The sequence below is a fragment of the Antechinus flavipes genome, chromosome 3 (assembly GCF_016432865.1).
Source record: "Antechinus flavipes isolate AdamAnt ecotype Samford, QLD, Australia chromosome 3, AdamAnt_v2, whole genome shotgun sequence".
Classification (NCBI taxonomy): Eukaryota; Metazoa; Chordata; class Mammalia; order Dasyuromorphia; family Dasyuridae; genus Antechinus; species Antechinus flavipes.
In genome coordinates, this window is record NC_067400.1 from 578,129,332 (window position 1) to 578,147,340 (window position 18,009).

Genomic DNA, 18,009 nt, shown 5'->3' on the forward strand with positions numbered 1-18,009 from the left:
TCTGTCCAAAGTCTATTGAGATTGCTTAGGATCACTGAACCACTGAGAAAAGAACCAAGTCCTTCATAGTTAATTATCACACATTCTTGTTATGTTGTGTACAATGTATTCCTGGTTCTGCTTGTTTTGCTCAGCATGTAATTTCTAACACTACTGACACCCCCAGCTTCCCTGTACTTTCTTCTCCCTTAGCTTTTCTGACAAGAAAAGCTGGGTGTCCTCCCACCTGTCTGACTTGTTCTTCTTAATTTTTTTTTGCTGAATTATCACTCATGTCCTGCTCCACTTGTGTGGAAATCCCCAAAATGCTTTCTTTTTTTCTCCACAGCTTCTCTTTTGATGATCTCATTAGCATTCATAGGTTCAATCTCATCTTTATGGAGATGACTTCCAAAGCTATGAACTCAACTAATCTGTCTCCTGAACTTCAGTCCCACATCACCATTTTATTCTCACAAAAATCTTTACGGTATAATTTATTATTAACCTCATTTTACAAATGAGGAAACTGAGGAAATAGAAGTGGCTTGCCAAGGTAAAGGCATGAGGTATAATAAGGCAGGATTTGAATTCAGGTCTTTTTGACTTCAAGACCAGGACTTTATCCACTGCACACTTTATAGCTACTAGAAAAGAAAGAGAGATCCCATGTCAATAGGAAAGCACATACAGAGGAATCACAGTCTGAATCACACAATTTTATGCTGCAAATACTAGAATAGCCACACACACACACACACACACACACACACACACACACACACAAAAAAAAAGGAATAGCACGAGAAATTCTTATCACAATGGGCCATCAATAAACCCTAGGAACTGGGCTTTGGTGGAGGTCACAGCAAGATGTTTACAGTATTTCTGGAAACTAAAATCAGGAAATGCAACAAGCTGTTGTGTAAAAGACCAGGCAGAGGCAGAGGCAGCGTGGGAAAGGTGCCCATCTTCTTGCTTTTATTCTGTCCTAGTTCCAGGAGATGGGACAGAGTGTCCAGACACTCAAGCCACTGTTGTTTCCTTCAAAAAGAATGAGTTGTGCAGTGGAAAGAGCCCTGATCCAGGAGCCAGATTCACAGAAATTCAGGGTTAGAAGGGTTCTCAGAGGCCTGTGTCTGAGCAGAAATCCTTTCTATTTCTAGTGAACATACAGCATCCATGGGAAGATCACCAGTGAGTCCCTCCCTTTTAAAGCAGCCTGTTCCTTTCTAGGACAACTCTAATTGTTGCTAGAAGTAGTTTATTTGTTTGTTTTCATATCAAGCTTAAATCTGCCAATCTGTAACTCCCTTCCTTTGCTCCTAGGACTAAACCCTGGGGTCAAGCAGAGCAAGCCTAATTCTTCTTTCACAAGCTACTCTTACAAATACATGAAGACAACCAGTCATATTTCCCCAGTCCTTCTCCCTTCTAAATTAAACTTCCTGATTCCTATAAATGATCCTCATGAGCTCTAGGCCTTTCACCATTCTGGTTGTTCTCCTCTGGATGCTTAATCAATCAATCAACAAGCGTTTATTAAGCAGCAATTAAGGGTCAGGCAATGGGCCTATAAAGGCAAAAACAAATAAATGGTCCTTGTTCTCTAGGAGTTTCTATTCTATTCTATTCTACATATTCCAGCTTATAAATAAATGTCTTTTCCTAAAAGACTGAGCACAGCACTCCAGATATGGACAATGTACGATGGAATCTCCTTTATCCTGGACATGGTGCCTCTCAGTACGGCCAAAAATCAAATGACCTTTCCCAGATGTTGGATCACACTGTCCACTCATGTGGAATCACTAAATACCCAGACACTTTTCACTTGAATTGTGGTCTGGCCTTGCCTTCTACATCCTCTTCTCATGCAGCTTGAGGTTTTGAATCCAAGGAGAGGAAGTCTAGCCAAACTGGAGGAATCCCCTTTCCAGCACATGCCCACTCTTTCCCAACTCCACCTTAGTGACTTTGTTTATAATGATTGCCAATGACTGGATCCCATTGCTCGCTTCACCTCCTGATGCAAAAATTCTATGTATCCTTAGAAGCTTATCATCAAAACCATCTCATTTAGACAGCTTTCTCTAATTCCCCCAAACCAGCCTTCCCTAGGGAGGATCACTTCCTCAAGACCTATACTACCCTTCTCTTGTCCACTTTGTCATAATCCATAAAGATGCAAGTAAATGCATTTCTTCAGAATTTTAAGGTCTGATGTCCCAAATGATCAAAAGATATAATCTGTACTCAAAGGACTATAAATTCAATGCATATCCTTTGACCTAACAATACCACTACTAGGCATGAATACTAAAAGAAATTCAAAAGAAAAGGAAAATGATCTATATGTACAAAAATATTCTTAGCAGCTCTCTTCTCAGGGCAAAAATATTGGAAATTGAGAGGATGCAGGATGCTCATCAATTAGAGAATGGCTCAATAAACTGTGACATATGTTTGTGATGGAATACTATTGTTTATAGGAAATGCTCTCAGGATGCTCTTAAAAAAATACAACAATCTGGAAAGTCCTCTATGAACTCAAGCAAAATGAAATGTACTGTATGCAAAGTAATAGCAATGTTCTGGGACGAAGGACTTGTGATGAGAAATCCTATCCATACCCAGAGAAGGAACTGATTGTGTCTGAATATGGATTGAAGCATTCTCTGTTTCTCCCTCTCTCTGTGTCGCTGTCTGTCTGTTTGTCTGTCTGTCTCTCTCTCTCTCTTAAACTTAATTTTTCTTGAGGGTTTTTGGGTGGGAGATCAACTTGACTTTTAAGGAAATGTTCTTCATTGTGTGATTTCTTAATTGGGGATGGAGATAAGGGAGAGAACCTAGAACTTAAAATTTTTAAAAACAAAAAAAATCATGTTTTGAATATAACTAGGGAAAATATTAAATAAATAAAATAAATTTTTAAAAAAGAATTTTAAGGTCTGCAAAACACTTTAACACCAATCCTGTGAGTTGGTATTATAATTGTCACTCCATAAAATCATATCCCTATTTAATATCAGAAGCAGAATTCACTCAAGTCTCTGCTTACTCCAAGCAGGGTTGGTTCTATTATCCCATGCATCACTGGGTACTGCAATTACCTTATTGCTTGGAACACTCCTTGCTAGACTAAATGCCCCCAAAGGGAAGGGAATATATCTTACCTAAACTTTTTGTCTACTCAACCTGCTCTCCTCTACCTCAAAACACAGGACTCTCTACATAGTAGATACCTAATAAATGTCTGTCAAAGTTGAAGGTGAAGATGTCCTTAGGCAATAATATTCTTTCTACATCTACTACTGAGGAATCATTTGGGAGAAAGGAAGGGAAAGGGGAAAAAAAAAAAACTAGAGAAAAGGATTAGATTTGAATTTAAAAGTCGGGCTTTGAGAAGAGCTGGGATGATATGATCAGACAATTGATCAGATTTATCAAGTACCTACTTTGTATTAGGTATTGGGGGATACAAAGAAAGTCGAAAAACTGTCCTCCATGAAATAACTTACAATCTAGTGGGGAAAAGAGAACACATAAAAGGAAGCTAAAAAGCTGGGGAGTTGGGAGCTACTCAGATTGGGCCATGATAAAGAAGTCCAGAGAAATATATGGGAAATGAAGGTGTCTTAAATGGAATTTTGGAAGGAGATTTTCTATCTCTGAGTGATGGAAGGCCTTCAGGAGTAGAGGTTCCAGCTATGAGTTCCAGGCCTTAAGTAGATACAGAATGAAAAGATTCCTAGGACATCAAGAAGTCTCAAAGAATGCAGCCAGGTTAGAAACAAAGAGATAGGACTGAGAGCAATTAGCCGGATCAGACTGAAAAATGAATCTTGGACGTCAACTGGTGGCGATAACAGGGTGCAATATGCAGATACTTAGCAGATCTGCTGCCAGAGCTTAGACAAGTTGCTCACCTTATCTGATTTGGTTTCCTTACCTGCAAAATGAAAAATTTGGAGTGAATGGTCTTTTAAGTTCTCTTCCAGCTCTGACATCCTGAGTTCTAAGGACCTTCCCAGCTCTGACATTCTCTGTTCTAAGGGTCCTCCCAGCACTGACATTCTCTGTTCTAAGACCCTCCCAGCTCTGACATCCTGGGTTCTAAGGGCCCTCCCAGCTCTGACCTCCTGTGTTCTAAGGGCCCTCCCAGCTCTAACCTCCCGTGTTCTAAGGGCCCTCCCAGCTCTAACCTCCCGTGTTCTAAGGGTCCTCCCAGCACTAACATTCCATGTTCTAAGGGCCCTCCCAGCTCTGACATCCTGTGCTCTAAAGGCCCTCCCTGCTCTGACATCCTGGGTTCTAAGGGCCCTCCCAGCACTAACATTCCATGTTCTAAGGGCCCTCCCGGCTCTGACCTCCTGGGTTCTAAGGGCCCTCTCAGCTCTGACCTCCTGGATTCTAAGAGCTCTCCCAGCTCTAACCTCCTGTGTTCTAAGGGCTCTCCCAGCACTGACATTCTCTGTTCTAAGACCCTCCCAGCTCTGACATCCTGGGTTCTAAGGGCCCTCCTAGCAATGACATTCTCTGTTTTAAGGCCTTTCTCAGCTCTGATATTCTGGATTCAAAGTCCTTTTCCAGCTCTGATATTCTGGGTTCTAAAATCCCTTCTAGCTCTGATAGTCTATGTGTTAAGATTCTAATTCTGAAATGATGTCACTTTTTTTAGGAGATGGGGGCAGGGGCACCATGTAGTTGGAGAAGGGAGCTACAGGTCCTCTTTTTAAACAGCAGCTGTGTTTTTCCCAGGCAGGAGCAGATGTTACTGTTACTTGATTCCCTCAGCCCTAGGAACCATGGGAGAGCCAAAGACTGAGCCAGGACCCCCCAGCAATATTGGCCTCTGGCCCTGCACCCCCAGGGGCCATCACGAGGCTCCAGGGAGCCAACAAGCAAGCTAGAGTCTCTCTGGAGCAGCAACTGGGTTCAACACTTCCAGGAAGCCCCCACCCATTGACCTTAACACCGTTCTTGGAAGCTCAAAAAACTGGGGCAGATCACTCATCTGGCAGGTCAGTGCAGAGTTTCTAGATTCTTTGTTTTTTTCCCAACTGGGAATTTTCCCTCAAGACTTTGACCCTTTCCTCTTCCTCTTCAGAGTTTCTAGAGGCCTTCCACTGGGGATTGGAGATTTGGAACTATAATGACACCTCCAAGACTCCTGGCTGTTAGGACAGAATTCCTTTCTTATCAACAGGGGCCGCAGAGCGTAGCTATTAATACCCAGTGGCCCCATTTTTCCTGAGTAGACAGACCCCCTTGCCTTGGATTAAACATTTCCAAAGGAGAACAAAGCAAAGTAAGATCCTCTGTTTAAAATCACAATGAATCCTGGGGAAAAATACTTGTGGGTTCAAGACCCCAGTGTCTGTGACTCTCTGTCTCTGCCTCTGTCTCTCTGTCTCTGCTTCTGTCTCTGTCTCTTTCTCCCCAGCCAAGCAGGGTATATGTGTCATTTCCCAGCAGCAGGAGGTCTGTAATCTTGGCCCCTCCCCAAGCCAGATGCCCTTGAAGCCCTGGGCCTGGGTACAGTGTGAAATTCCTCCCAGAAGCCATGGTCTAGTTAGCTCTATTCCTCATGCAACTTGCTTGAGATTCTTTAAGGATCTAGTACCTGGTCCCCTTTGACTGTCTTGAGAAGATGAATGTACTCATAAGTTCACAAAATTTTGGAACGAGGGAATTCTGGAGGCCATCCAATCCAGCCTATAGGGGGAGGAAACTGAATCCTAAGAAGTGATCTGTCCAGGCTCATAAAGTGAGTTTATGACAGGTCTGGGACCAAAATTTAGTTCTCCTACTTCCAGTTCAGATCAGTGGAAACATTATATCATAAAGTTTGTCAATTCAATTCACAAAGTATTTATTGAATTGACAACATGTGTCAGACATTTTTTTGAACTTTTCTATAATTTCATCTGGATAGGGAAGCCCTTGAAAGGAACTTTCCCTTCCAAAGCAGATCAACTTTCTTTCCCATAGTCAGAGAGCTGCCTGGGCCACTTAAACGTTGTGATTTGTTCCAGGTCACGTAGCCAATGTGTGTCAGAGAGAGGTCTTGAATCTACTCTCCATAAGTCTTACACCAGTTCACCATCCACTAACCCAGGATACCTAAATGGGTATTTTTTTTAAATTTATTTTATAGTACATTCTTTCAAGGAGTTAATGGTTTTTTATAGTAAAAGGACACTTACATATGTGAAATAATCATATATTAATATTGATTTTTTAAAAATCTAGAACAAAGATTTCTTCAGTGTAGGAAAGTCCTCTATATGGAAACTCTCTTTACCAATGCAGTTCAGCAACTGATCTCTAACAGCTTTTGTTTTATTTTATTTTGTCAATTAAGTATTTCTTTCTTTTTCCTCCTATTGTCTCCTTCCCTGCTCCCACTGAAAAGGAAAAGAAAAACAAAACCTTTATAACAGGTATACGTTGTCTGGCAAAACAAATTCCTACATTGGCCATATTTTAAAATGTACATTGAATCCTTCATCTTTGAATCAGGACATCGATCCTCTGGAATCATCATTGGTTGTTGCAATTGATTAGAACTCTTGAGTATTTTAAAGTTGTTTGTCTTTATAAAGTTGTTATTGTATAAATTATTTTCCTGATTCTATTCACTTCATTATGCATCAGTACATATAAGTTTTTTTCAGGTATCTCTGAAATCACTGATTTCATCATTTGTCAAGGTGCAATTGTATTTGATTTATATCCATAAATCATAATTTCTTTATCCATTCCCTAATTAATGGGTACCCCCTTAAATTTCCAGTTCTTTGCCTCTATAAAAAAAGCTACTAGAAATATTTTTGAATATGCAGATGCTTCCTCATCACCTCTTTTAAAAATCTCTTTGATATGGCTGGGTCAAAAGGTATTCACAAGTTAGTAATTGTTCCACATTGCTTTCCAGATTGGCTCAACTAATTCAGCTCTACCAACAGAGAATGTGTATCTTTTATCCCACAATCCCACCAACATTTGTCATTTTCCTTTTATCTTCATCTTTGCTGGATTGGGGGGTATAAGATAGAATTTCATCTATACCTTAGAGTCTTAGAAAGTTGTCTAGAAGCCCCAGTAAGTTAACTTACCCATGATCACACAGCTGTAAATAAAAAAAAAAGGGGGGGGACCCAAGAGTCTCCAACTCCAAGGCTGTCCCTCTCTCCACAGTGACACATTGCCTACCTTCATTAAAAGGAGAAAAACTAAATCTAAATCTTCGAACAAGCAAAGGTCCCAAAGGTGCATGTAACCCTCCCCCCAATCATTATAATTAACAGTCCTCAATCCCATTATACTTTGAGGTTTACAAGGCACTTTTCCCACAACAAATAGAAATGGGAGCTTTGTCACTATCATCTAGATCCTGGGCAAATCACTTTGTCTCTCTTGGCCTCAGTTTCTCCCTCTGAAAATGTGACTTCCAAGGTCTCTCTCAACTCTAAATCAATGATTTTGCATTCACTTCTCCCTGTACACATTGTATCCTCCCAGTAGACTGTAATCTCTTTGAGGGCAAGGACTGGCTTTATTTTTTTCCTTCATATCCCAGCATCACTTCTGCACATACAATTTGGTTCATGGAATTGAAGTGTCTACCCTCAGCTTATTATCAAGCAATTAGAGAGTAATCATAAAACCTTTTAGCTACTAAAATTCTCGTTCAGGACTTTACATATGATTTAACTCAGTATTCCAGGAGAAGAAAGGGCTAGCAGTTTCTGGGAGCCTGGAAAGGATTTCAGTATAGCCCAAGGACAGGCTGGATACTTTACATTCTGAGGACCAGATTAAAATCAGAGAGGCTCATCACCAACAGGTCAACCAGCAAACAAAGAATTGTAAGGCTATATCAGCTCCTGAGGGAGCTGATCCTTTGATCAGCATAAAGGAAATATCCACACCGACCATACCCAGATCCTTGATTCTTAACAACCCCTACACACACTCATACTTATTTGTTTATTCATTTATTTGCCTATTTATTTACACTGGCTGTGTGACCCTGGGTAAGTCACTTAATCTTTTTTGCCTCAGTTTCACCATCTGTAAAAGCTGGAAAAGGAAATGATGAATCATGTATTATTGTTAAGAAAACCCTAAATGGGATCACAGAGTCACATGACTGAAATCTTCAAGAAAAAAATCTGAGCAAACAACATGTATATACATACATATGTATATATGAATGTATGTAAATATATGCATATAATCATTTTAAAGTCTTGAAAATGCTTTCCTATAGATTATTTTATTTGAAACTCACAATAACCCAATGAAGTAGAAACTAAAGGGATTATTGAGCTTATTTTACAAATAAAGCCTGGAGAGAATAAATGAGTTGTTCAATGCCATATAGTTAGTAAGTGTCAAAGGTGGCATTTGAACTCAGGTCTTAACTGATCAGCTTTTCCCCATTCCCTCAAAGCTAAAGATCCGAAGATCTGTAGGTAAGGAGGAAATATGGTCCAGACATCCTTCTAATCCAGCTATGAAGTAGGTATGGTTGGTATCTGTTTGACAAATCTCTCCTTCTCTTGTGGAACTTACTTATATTCCCCCAGAAAGCTTTGAGGACTATAAGTAAAACCTCACAGAGTTATGACATAGTATTAGAGAAGATGAGTAGTGAGCCAGGGAGAGATAAGAAGAAAAGGTGATTTCAATGTTCAGAGGTCTGATGATCGTCCAATTACTGGGCCAAGGAGAAGCCATGACTCTCTCTATTACTCCTAAATTCCATGCCGCAGGGAAGCATCCGTGCTCTTTATAATGCTCCTGGTTCCTACGCCAGCACCCTTCTATGAATGATGCAATATATATATATATAGTACCAGTTGTGTTATGGAGGCAGAGTGGTTAATGGGGAACTGAGCAGCTCTCTCGAGGAGGTACAATGGCAGGTGGAGTGTTTAATTCATTATCCTTGATTTACCTCGCTACTCTATTTTCATTAAATAGTTTTTGCTGACGATTTCACTTGTCATAATAGTTTGGTCTGCATTCGAACACACTGGATGTGGACTCAAGCCAGAGAGGTCAAAAGGAACATGTTGAACCTAGAAGGTGTAGGGCCCCAGAATTGTATTGGGGGCCAGAGGTAATTTGTACTAGGACTATAAGACAGTATATTATAAAGCACTGAATTTGTTCCTTCCAGCTCTAAATCCTGTGAGCTTATTATTACCATAATTCCAGAGAGACTTGTGGTATATAAACAACAGGGCTGTGTTCAGTCAGAAAGGAGAAAAATCAGCATCAACTCCAGTTATCAGAAAAATCTTCTTAGAGGAAATGGGACCTGTAATAATAACACTTTACATTTCTATAGCCTTTTACATATATTTATCCATTCATTCAACCAGCATTTATCTAGTGCCTACTATAGGCCAGGGATTGAACCAGGCATCTGGGATATAGGGGGGGAAATGAGGAGCTTACATTTTCCTGGAGTTTACAACAGACAATGTTTCACTTCTGAAACACTCTGATTCAGCTATCGAAGTTTAAAACTGCACCAAGATTTCTGAAACACCCTACTTAATTTGAAGAAGGAAAGAATATTAACAACAGAAGGGAGGGGTTCTCCAAGAGATCAAACCAAGCCTTAGCAAGGAGAGCATTAAGAGTTGCAAAGTGCTTTAGAAATATTATCTCACTTTATCTTCATAACAGGTAGGTAAGTGTTATTATAATCCCCAGTTTTTACAGATGAAGAACTGAGGCAAACAAAGAATAAATAACTTATCCAGGTTCACATAGCTAGTAATAATAAAAATAGCTAATATTTATGTAATGCTTGCTATGTTCCAGGGACTTTGCTGAACATTTTACAAGTATTATCTCATTTGATATTCATAACAATCTTGTGAGGTAAAGAGTATTATTATTCCCATTTTTCAGATGAGTGAACTGAGAGAAACAGGGGTTAAGTGACTTGCCCAGGGTCACATGCTAGAAAGTGTCTGAGATCAGATTTCAACTCCTATCTTCCCAGACTCCAGGCCCAACACTACATTCACAGCATCACCTAGTTACCTAGAGAGAACATGGATGAAGCACTGAATGAGAAACTGCCATAGAAATGGAAAGTGTTGTTACAATGTCCTGTCTCCTCCAAGAAGTCTTCTCTGATAATTTAAAGGATTCTAAGAGCTATAGGTGAGAAGAAAGTACACGTTCTCTAGAGGGGGGGAATGACTAATATTTTATCTGTCTTACAGATCAGAAAACTAAGGAAGGAAGTTACAACCTGATATAGGTGGGACTACAACTGGGGACTCCCACAACTCTTCATGAAATTCTCCTACTGTCTAGAGCAGTAGTTAAAATCAGCTCACAGATTTCAAAAACACTTTCCTTACAACCACCTTTAGAGTCAGACCCTAACCTTGCTAGTAAAAATGCTTTGAGGGTAGATTATTTTATTTTTGCCTTTATAAACCCAGGGCTTACTTAGCACAGTAATTAACCCAGAGCAGGCGATTGAGAAATACTTATTGAATTGCCTTGTGTCAGAGAGAGTATTATCAAATCCCATGTCATGGAGAAGGGACCTGAAACTCTCCATCCTCTGGGTCTGGGTGGGATTCAAACTCACATCTTCTGGACTCCTAGTGCAGGAGAACCCTTTCCATTGTTGCCTTGCATCTGAATAGTGGTAGTAGTAGTCACTCAACCCTTGTTATCCTCAGTTTCCTCATCTGTAAAATGGGGAAAATAATAATAGTAGTAGGTAGTAGAAAGAGTAGTAGTTGTTGGTAATAGTAGTAGAAACAGGTAGTGATGGTCGTAGTCGTGGTTGAGATCATCATCTAAATCTTCAGGGAAGGCTTCCTGGAAGAGGAGAGAGGATCTAAGCGAGGGCTTGAATAATGAGAAGGACCTGGAAGGGTAGAAGAAAGTTGGGTGTTCCAATGGGGAGGGGGACGGGAACAGGATTGCAAAGATATGAAGGAACAAGTATTCTGCAGAATGCCTCAGGAGATGGACAGAGCCTGTTGGGAAGTACTGGAATGCCCAGAAAAAGCAGGCTCCCCCGTGAGATCAGAAGTGGGATACTCCCCCAACAGCTGAGGAGTTGGGTGAGTGGGTGTAGGGCTGTGGGGCAGGGGGCCAAGCCTCGATAATTCTCCTGTCTGCTCTTGGAATGCTTCCACTCCTCCTCCTCCCTCCTTCTCCCCCTTCTCCTCAAGCAGCAGCCCCATAAACACATGTTAATCTTTCAACGGGATGCTGACACTGAGTCAGGGACTATTTATAGGCCATCCTCCTCTCCTCTCACCTACTTTGCCAGTATTTACCAGGTTTGCTGCTGGCTCATGGCGGGTGACAAACAGTTTATCATGCAACTGCTCCCAGCCACATAAGCAAGTTGTTGGGACATCTTCAGAGGACTCTGGAAGGCTGCCCAGCTCCCCTCCCTCCCCTGGGAGAGGCAGCTTTCATTTTCTATCACAGCTGTCCCTTTAGCATCCTCTAAACACTCCCCTTTTGTCTTGGGCCCAAAGGAGGCTGAAGTTCCCACTTCCAAGCTGCTCTTCCCATTCTCCACTTCCCCTCCACTTTGTACTTCTCCCCTTCACACTCCAGGAGTAGTGAATCAACCATCTAGCCCAGGGACTGGGATCTGAGATGCTGCCTGTTCCTCAGTCTGCTTGCTGATACTTTTCACACTCTGGTGTTGGCTGTGACGGCTCCAGAGACCAAAACACTCACGTTTCTCTGGTCCCTTGTGGACTCAAATCCAGGTCCTTTGATTTCGAATCCTGTATTTTCTCAATGTACTGGGGTGCTTCCCGAATTAAAAGAAAGGGGGCTTCAGGGACTGAGTAGAGGGAGCTCTTGCTCTCATGGAGAACCAGTGTGGATAAAGGAACATTGGACTTAGAAGCTGGAAGACCTGAGTTCCAGAGCTATCTATGACTTAGTAACTTTGTGACTTTGGACAAGTCCCTTCCTTTCTCTGGGCTTCAGTTTCCTCCATTGTAAAATAAGGGGACTTGTACTAAATGGTTCTATTTCTAGCATCTTTATCTCAATAAAGATTTATTAAGTGATTACTAAGTGCAAGACATTGTGCTAATCATGGGGACTCAAAGATAAAAACACAATGATCTCTGTCCACAAGGAGCTTCCATTCTCCTAGAAGGAATTCAGCATGTACACAAGGAAATACACAACAATTTCAAGAGGGTGGAATTGCTAATAATTGGGAGGATCCGGTAAGTTATGATATGGGGATGGGGAGCTCTCTGTTACTTTACTCTCTGTTCTGTTCAATTGTTTTCAATTATATCCCTTTCATGACTATATATGGAGTTTTGGGGGGCAAAGGTACTGGACTGGTTTGCCATTTCCTTCTTCAATTCATTTTACTGATGAGGAAAGTAGGGTTAAATGACTTGAACAGAGTCACATGGCTAGTATATGTCTGAAGCCAGATTTGTACTAAGAATGCTGTCTTCCTGACTCCAAATCTGTCACTTTATCTACTGTGCTATCCAGCTGCCCGTACTAAGCTCTTTTATGAGTTATTTAAATAGTACAGATCTGATTTAAAAAAAAAAAAGTGGGAGGGGAAAAAGGAAGGTCCTGAAGATCCAATTTTGTTTGCTTTCTGGGAGAGTCCGACTATGGTTCAGAGAGAAACTGTATGGGACCCTGTAGGAGAGAGGGATTTCACCAGAATATCGGGGTATTGCCCTGCTTGCAACCCTAAGGTTTAGTTCTCTTCAGAGGGGATAAATGTGTTGATTGCTTCCAGGTTCCTGTGAGTGCTTTTTGTGTTTTCTCTTTATAAACTCCTGTGTTTCTTCAGTGGGGTGAAATAAAGCCTCTACTCAGAATGCATTTGTTACCACGAATACTTATAAGGGATCAATGGTCCTTGTTTATCTTTGTGAAAACCTAGTTTTTAACATAGTTGGAGAATTCCAAGAGGAAATTCTGAATAAAGGTATATGAAGCGTGTGTGTGTGTGTGTGTGTGTGTGTGTGTGTGTGTGTATGTGTGAATACTAAGGGTACCTTTCATCTCTACCATCCTCTGTCCTTTAAGCTTCCTTCTGACTCTGATATTCCCCATGTTCTAAGACCTCTTCCAGCTTCACATTCTACAATGCTATTTTGGACACGTCCAGCCCCCAGTTACCAGTCCGGGGTGGCACCTCTTGGTGTTGAGCTTACAGAAGAGTTGGGGCCGTTCTAAGCAGCTGTTCCCCTTGCTATGGGTCCAGATCCTGAGGCAGCTTCAGTTACCGGGCAGTAACTGCTTTTATTAACACCCTTGGTCTGGCCATGAACTCCCGAGACTAACTTTAATACAGAATCATTTATCTGCAGCTGGAAGGGATTTCAGAAACTGCTTAGTCTTCCTTTTTGATGAGAAACTGAAAAATTATCCATGCATATATTTTGAAAATAAAAAGCTTTCATAAAAAATTGAAAAAGAAACTGAGACTCAGGGAGGTAGTGACTTGCCCAAGATCACCAGGGTAGGTGAAATCAGTCAGAGCTGGAGATCATCCAGGAAGGGTGTACCCCACTAGAAGGAACCTCCCAACACTCAAAAATTCCAAGTTAGCCCAGGAATCCAGGCCTGATACAAAAAGAAAGCTCCCTCCCCCCCAATCTGGTCTACCTGTCGGTGTCCAGCTAGCTGGACAAAAACTTACTGTACTAGCAACTTTGGGGGTAGAGGCCCGCCTGCATCGGGACATCTGAGGCAAGATTTGAATTTTATTCCTGGAGCCCACGCTCTCTTCACTGTACCAAATTACCTCCCTTCCTTCCAGGTTTTAGAACCTCATGGAGGCCCCTTTCTGTTCTACCGTAAGGCACCTTAATGTCAAGTCTACCCCAATGCAAAATTTCCCTCTTCCAGGAAATCCTTACTGGTTGCTCTGGTATTTATGGACTTGGTTGACATTATACTGATGTGCATTTATCTCTATTTAGGTCTAATTTTCCCAACATTTACCTGCAGGATCCCTGGGGGCCTATATTGTGGCATAGATGAGGTCTCTGAAGGCCAGGTTGTGTCTGGTTCCATCAGACAAGGGTCCCCCGAGAGCAGTCTAGTGTCTAAGTCTAAGACTTAGAGTGGTAAGGAACCTTAGAGATCAACTCTCTCACCTTGCAGAAGAGGAAACTGAGGCTCAGAGGAGATAGACAATTTCCCCAAGATCACACAGCTAGTAAGTGGAAGAGCAAGGATTTGACCTGAGATCCAGACTCAATTCCAGCCTGTATTCCACTATATCATAGTTAGCTCCTCCAGTCCCTGACTTCTCCCTTCCCTTCGGATCCCTGTAGCATCCAGACTAGACACCGATTACAAGGAGACTTTCCTATCACTTATCCCTGGGGAACAAATTCTGCCCCCGTGTCATTCCCTCCCCCTCCTACTGTATTTCCAGCAGCTCTTGAATCATATGTCACCCAGGCAGCTCTCATTCCCCTGCCTTCATCACCTGATAATCGGCTAGTGCCTGGCCCTTCCAAGGTTCCAGACTTCCTCCAAGAATGATCCTGTGCTCACAAGAGGGAAGAGGGCTTGAAGTTCAGCTGTCTTCAGCAGACAGGAGACAGCTCTGCCCACGTTCTCTCTCACCGTGTCTCTCTGGCTCGCTACTGAGAACAATAATTGACATTGATATATGGATAATTTTCTTAAGTTTTTCAGAGGTTTTTATATATGTTCTTTTCTTCACCTCATCCAGTGAGCGAGGTCTTAACACTAGTATTATCCCCATTTTATAGAGGAGGAAACAGAGATATTTTTTCTTCACCTCACCTAGTGGGATAGATCTTACCAGTCTTATTATCCCCATTTTATAGATAAAATGTTTGTTTCTCACTCCATCTAATGGGGTAGGTCTTACCAGCCAGTATTATCCCCATTTTATAGATAAAGAAACTGAGGTAAAAGAGGAGATTCTTTGCCTCCATTGCTACCTAGTCTTAACCACTGAATGGGTGTTGCCTCAGTCAGACTGAGAGCTGTTGAAGACCTTAGCTTAAAAAGGCCCAGGTCTCCCACTGCTTCTAGGACCATCTCCAGTCCTCCTGATCTCTCTCTGGCCACTGGACCCCGATGGCTCTGGAAGGGAAAGTGAGGCAGGCGCCCTTGCTCAGCCCTCCCTCACTTCAATCCAATTTTACATGCTTGTCATGGCATCCTCTCCCTGATGTCAGGGTCCTCTTTGAGAAGGAAGGACAAACAAGAACAAACAACAACCACCACTACCTAGGGAGGGAAGTATTACAAGCCAGTATTGGCTCCATTTTATAGATGAGGAAACTGATGACGAAATGATAAGTGATTTGAGGAAGGGAAAAGGAATAAATGTTTATTAAGCACCTACTATTCTCCAGCCTAAGTGTTTTTTGACTTGGCAGAATCACAAAGTTTGATCCCAAGTCTCCCTGATTTCAAAACCATTACTGCCTCAAATCTGTCTAGATGTCTGTTCTTCTTTCCTTTCAACAGTTTGTTAGTTTCATTTATATAGTGTCTTTAAGACAAGCAAAGAACTTTAATATTATCTCATTTAATCTTGACAATAATCCTGGGAAGTAGATGCTATTTGGTCTCGATTTTACAGATAAGGAAACAGAGGTAAATAAGTCTTTCTTTCTGAACCTGTCCCAACATGTCCCTGTTCTGTTTATCTCTGCAATTGCTGTTGTTGTTATTCAGTCATTTCAGCCATGTACAACTCTTCCTTACCCCTCTTGGGGTTTTCTTGGCAGAGATGCTGGAGTGGATTGCCATTTCCTTCTCTGGCTCATTTTGCAGAAGAGGAAACCGAGGCAAAAAGGATTAAGTAATTTGCCCAAGATCACCCAGCTAGTAAGAGGTCAGAACTCAGGAAGAATTCAAGAGTTTTTTATTTTATTTTAAAATAATAATAGTTTGTCAGAACTGAATGCAGATCACAACATAGTAATTCACTTTTTTGTTGTTTGCTTGCTTGCCTTTTGTTTTCTTTCTCATCTTTTTCCTTTCTGATCTGATTTTTCTTGTGCTGCATGATAATATGGAAATATATATATAAGAATTGCACTTGTTTAACCTATATTAGATTGCTTGCTGTCTAGGAGAGGGATCGGGGAAAGAGAGGAGAAAAATTTGGAACACAAGGTTTTGCAAGAGTGAATTAAAAAACTATCTTTGCATATAGTTTGAAAATAAAAAGCAAAAAGGAAGTTTAAATAAAATAATAATGGCTTTTTATTTTTCAAAATACATACAAAGATAGTTTTCAACATTTACAACTTTGCAATACCTTGTGTTCCAAATTTGTCTCTTTCTCTCCCTCTCTCCCCTTCCTCAGATAGCAAGTAATCCAATATAGGTTACACATGTGCAATTCAGGAAAATGAATTTTACTAACTCCAGACCTGGCACTCTGTCTGCTGCACCACCTAGCTAGCTCCTTCTCTAACATAGCCCAAGCCTATATGGAAGGCCATCATTGGATTCTTCCCTGGCAAACTTGAAATTCCTCTCCTGCTCATGGCTGGAGGTCTTAGCAAGGATCGGCTGCTAGGGAAAGCTTCACCCTGGGTTCCTCCCTTTCCAACCTACCAAGGATTATAGATTTAGAGCTGGAAGGGACTTAGCCATTTAATACAACTCTTCTTTACACACTGGGAAACTGAGGGCCAGGATGGTGAAATGCTTTTCCGGAGGCCACACAGATAGCATCAGAGGCAAAATTGGAACCCAAGGGCTATGTGTCCAAAGCTAGAGCTCTTTCCATACTGCTCTAGGCTTTTCTAGATAAGTTTTCCTAGTCAGAGGAAGGCTGAAGGCTTTCCAGATGTCAAAAGGCAGAAGGAACATGGAATGCTCTCTATGAGACTGTACATTGTGGCAGAGCAGTGAGGGACATGTAGCCCAGAGCTACAGACAGGTCAAGGGAGGCATTTCAGGCTGTCTTGGCCTCTTCTCTGCTAATACAGGCTGTTAGGTTAAATATAGTTTGTTTTCTTTCCATCCACTTGTTTTCATTCCTTCATCCCTATGGGGAGGGATGGCAACCCCCCAAGCTCGGGCTAGAGAGGCAGAGAGCCAGGCAGGGCAGCTGGGACGCCATCCAGAGCCCCACCAGGGGAGAAACAGGAAGACAAACCTGGGTCAAAACTTTTCCTCTGGACTGTGGGATTCCCCATGGTGTCTTCCTTTCGGCCTTCTTCCAACTCAACCTGCCATAATTTTATGTCCCCTCTAATCTCCACTGTACAGACTTTCAGTAAAAGGTAAATTACTACAATAGAAAGAACAAAATACAAAATAAATCAAAACAACATATTGTCATTGATAGAAAAGCTCTTAAAACCTAGAATATGAGAGCAAAGAGTGAACTTAGAACATGGAATGTCAGATCGAAGCTTAGAACAGAAAAATATGAAAGCTGGAAGGTGGCTTAGCACATAGAATATCAGATCTGGAAAGGGGCTTAGAATAAGGAATCTCAGAGCTAAAAGGGAACTTAGAACACAGAAGGTCAGAGCTAGAAAGGGCTCAGAACAGAATGTCATAGATGGAAGGGGCTTAGAACATGAAAGGTCAGAACTAAGAGGGAACTCAGAACATGGAAGGTCAACTCTGAACAGAATGTCACAATTGGAAGCAGCTTTAGAACATGGAAGATCAGAGCTAGAAAGGGGCTTAAAAACATGGAATCCCAGAGCTAAAGGGGTATTTAGAACATAGCAGGTCAGAAGTAGAAGGGGACTTAGAACATGGAGTCTCAGAGCTAAAAGGGAACTTAGAGTATGGAAGGTCAACTCAAAACAGAATATCACAGATGGAAGGGGACTTAAAACATAGAAAAGATTAATGTCAAAGAATTATCCATGCATATGTTTTGAAAAAAATTAATAACTTTAATTAAAAAAAAAAGAATGGAAGGTCAGAATTGGAAGAGGCTTTAGATCAGAAAGAAAGAACTAAGAAACAATCTTATGGAGCAACTAGGTGATACAA

The 18,009-nt window shown here is 41.4% G+C and overlaps 1 long non-coding RNA gene across 1 annotated transcript; it reads left to right on the forward strand.

Moving 5' to 3' along the window:
* Positions 1–743: 743 nt before the first annotated feature.
* On the forward strand, positions 744–6,605 carry LOC127555660 (uncharacterized). Its single transcript, XR_007952253.1, has 2 exons — positions 744–5,003; positions 5,090–6,605. It is a non-coding gene; the product is annotated as an uncharacterized LOC127555660 (long non-coding RNA).
* The last annotated feature ends 11,404 nt before the right edge of the window (positions 6,606–18,009 follow it).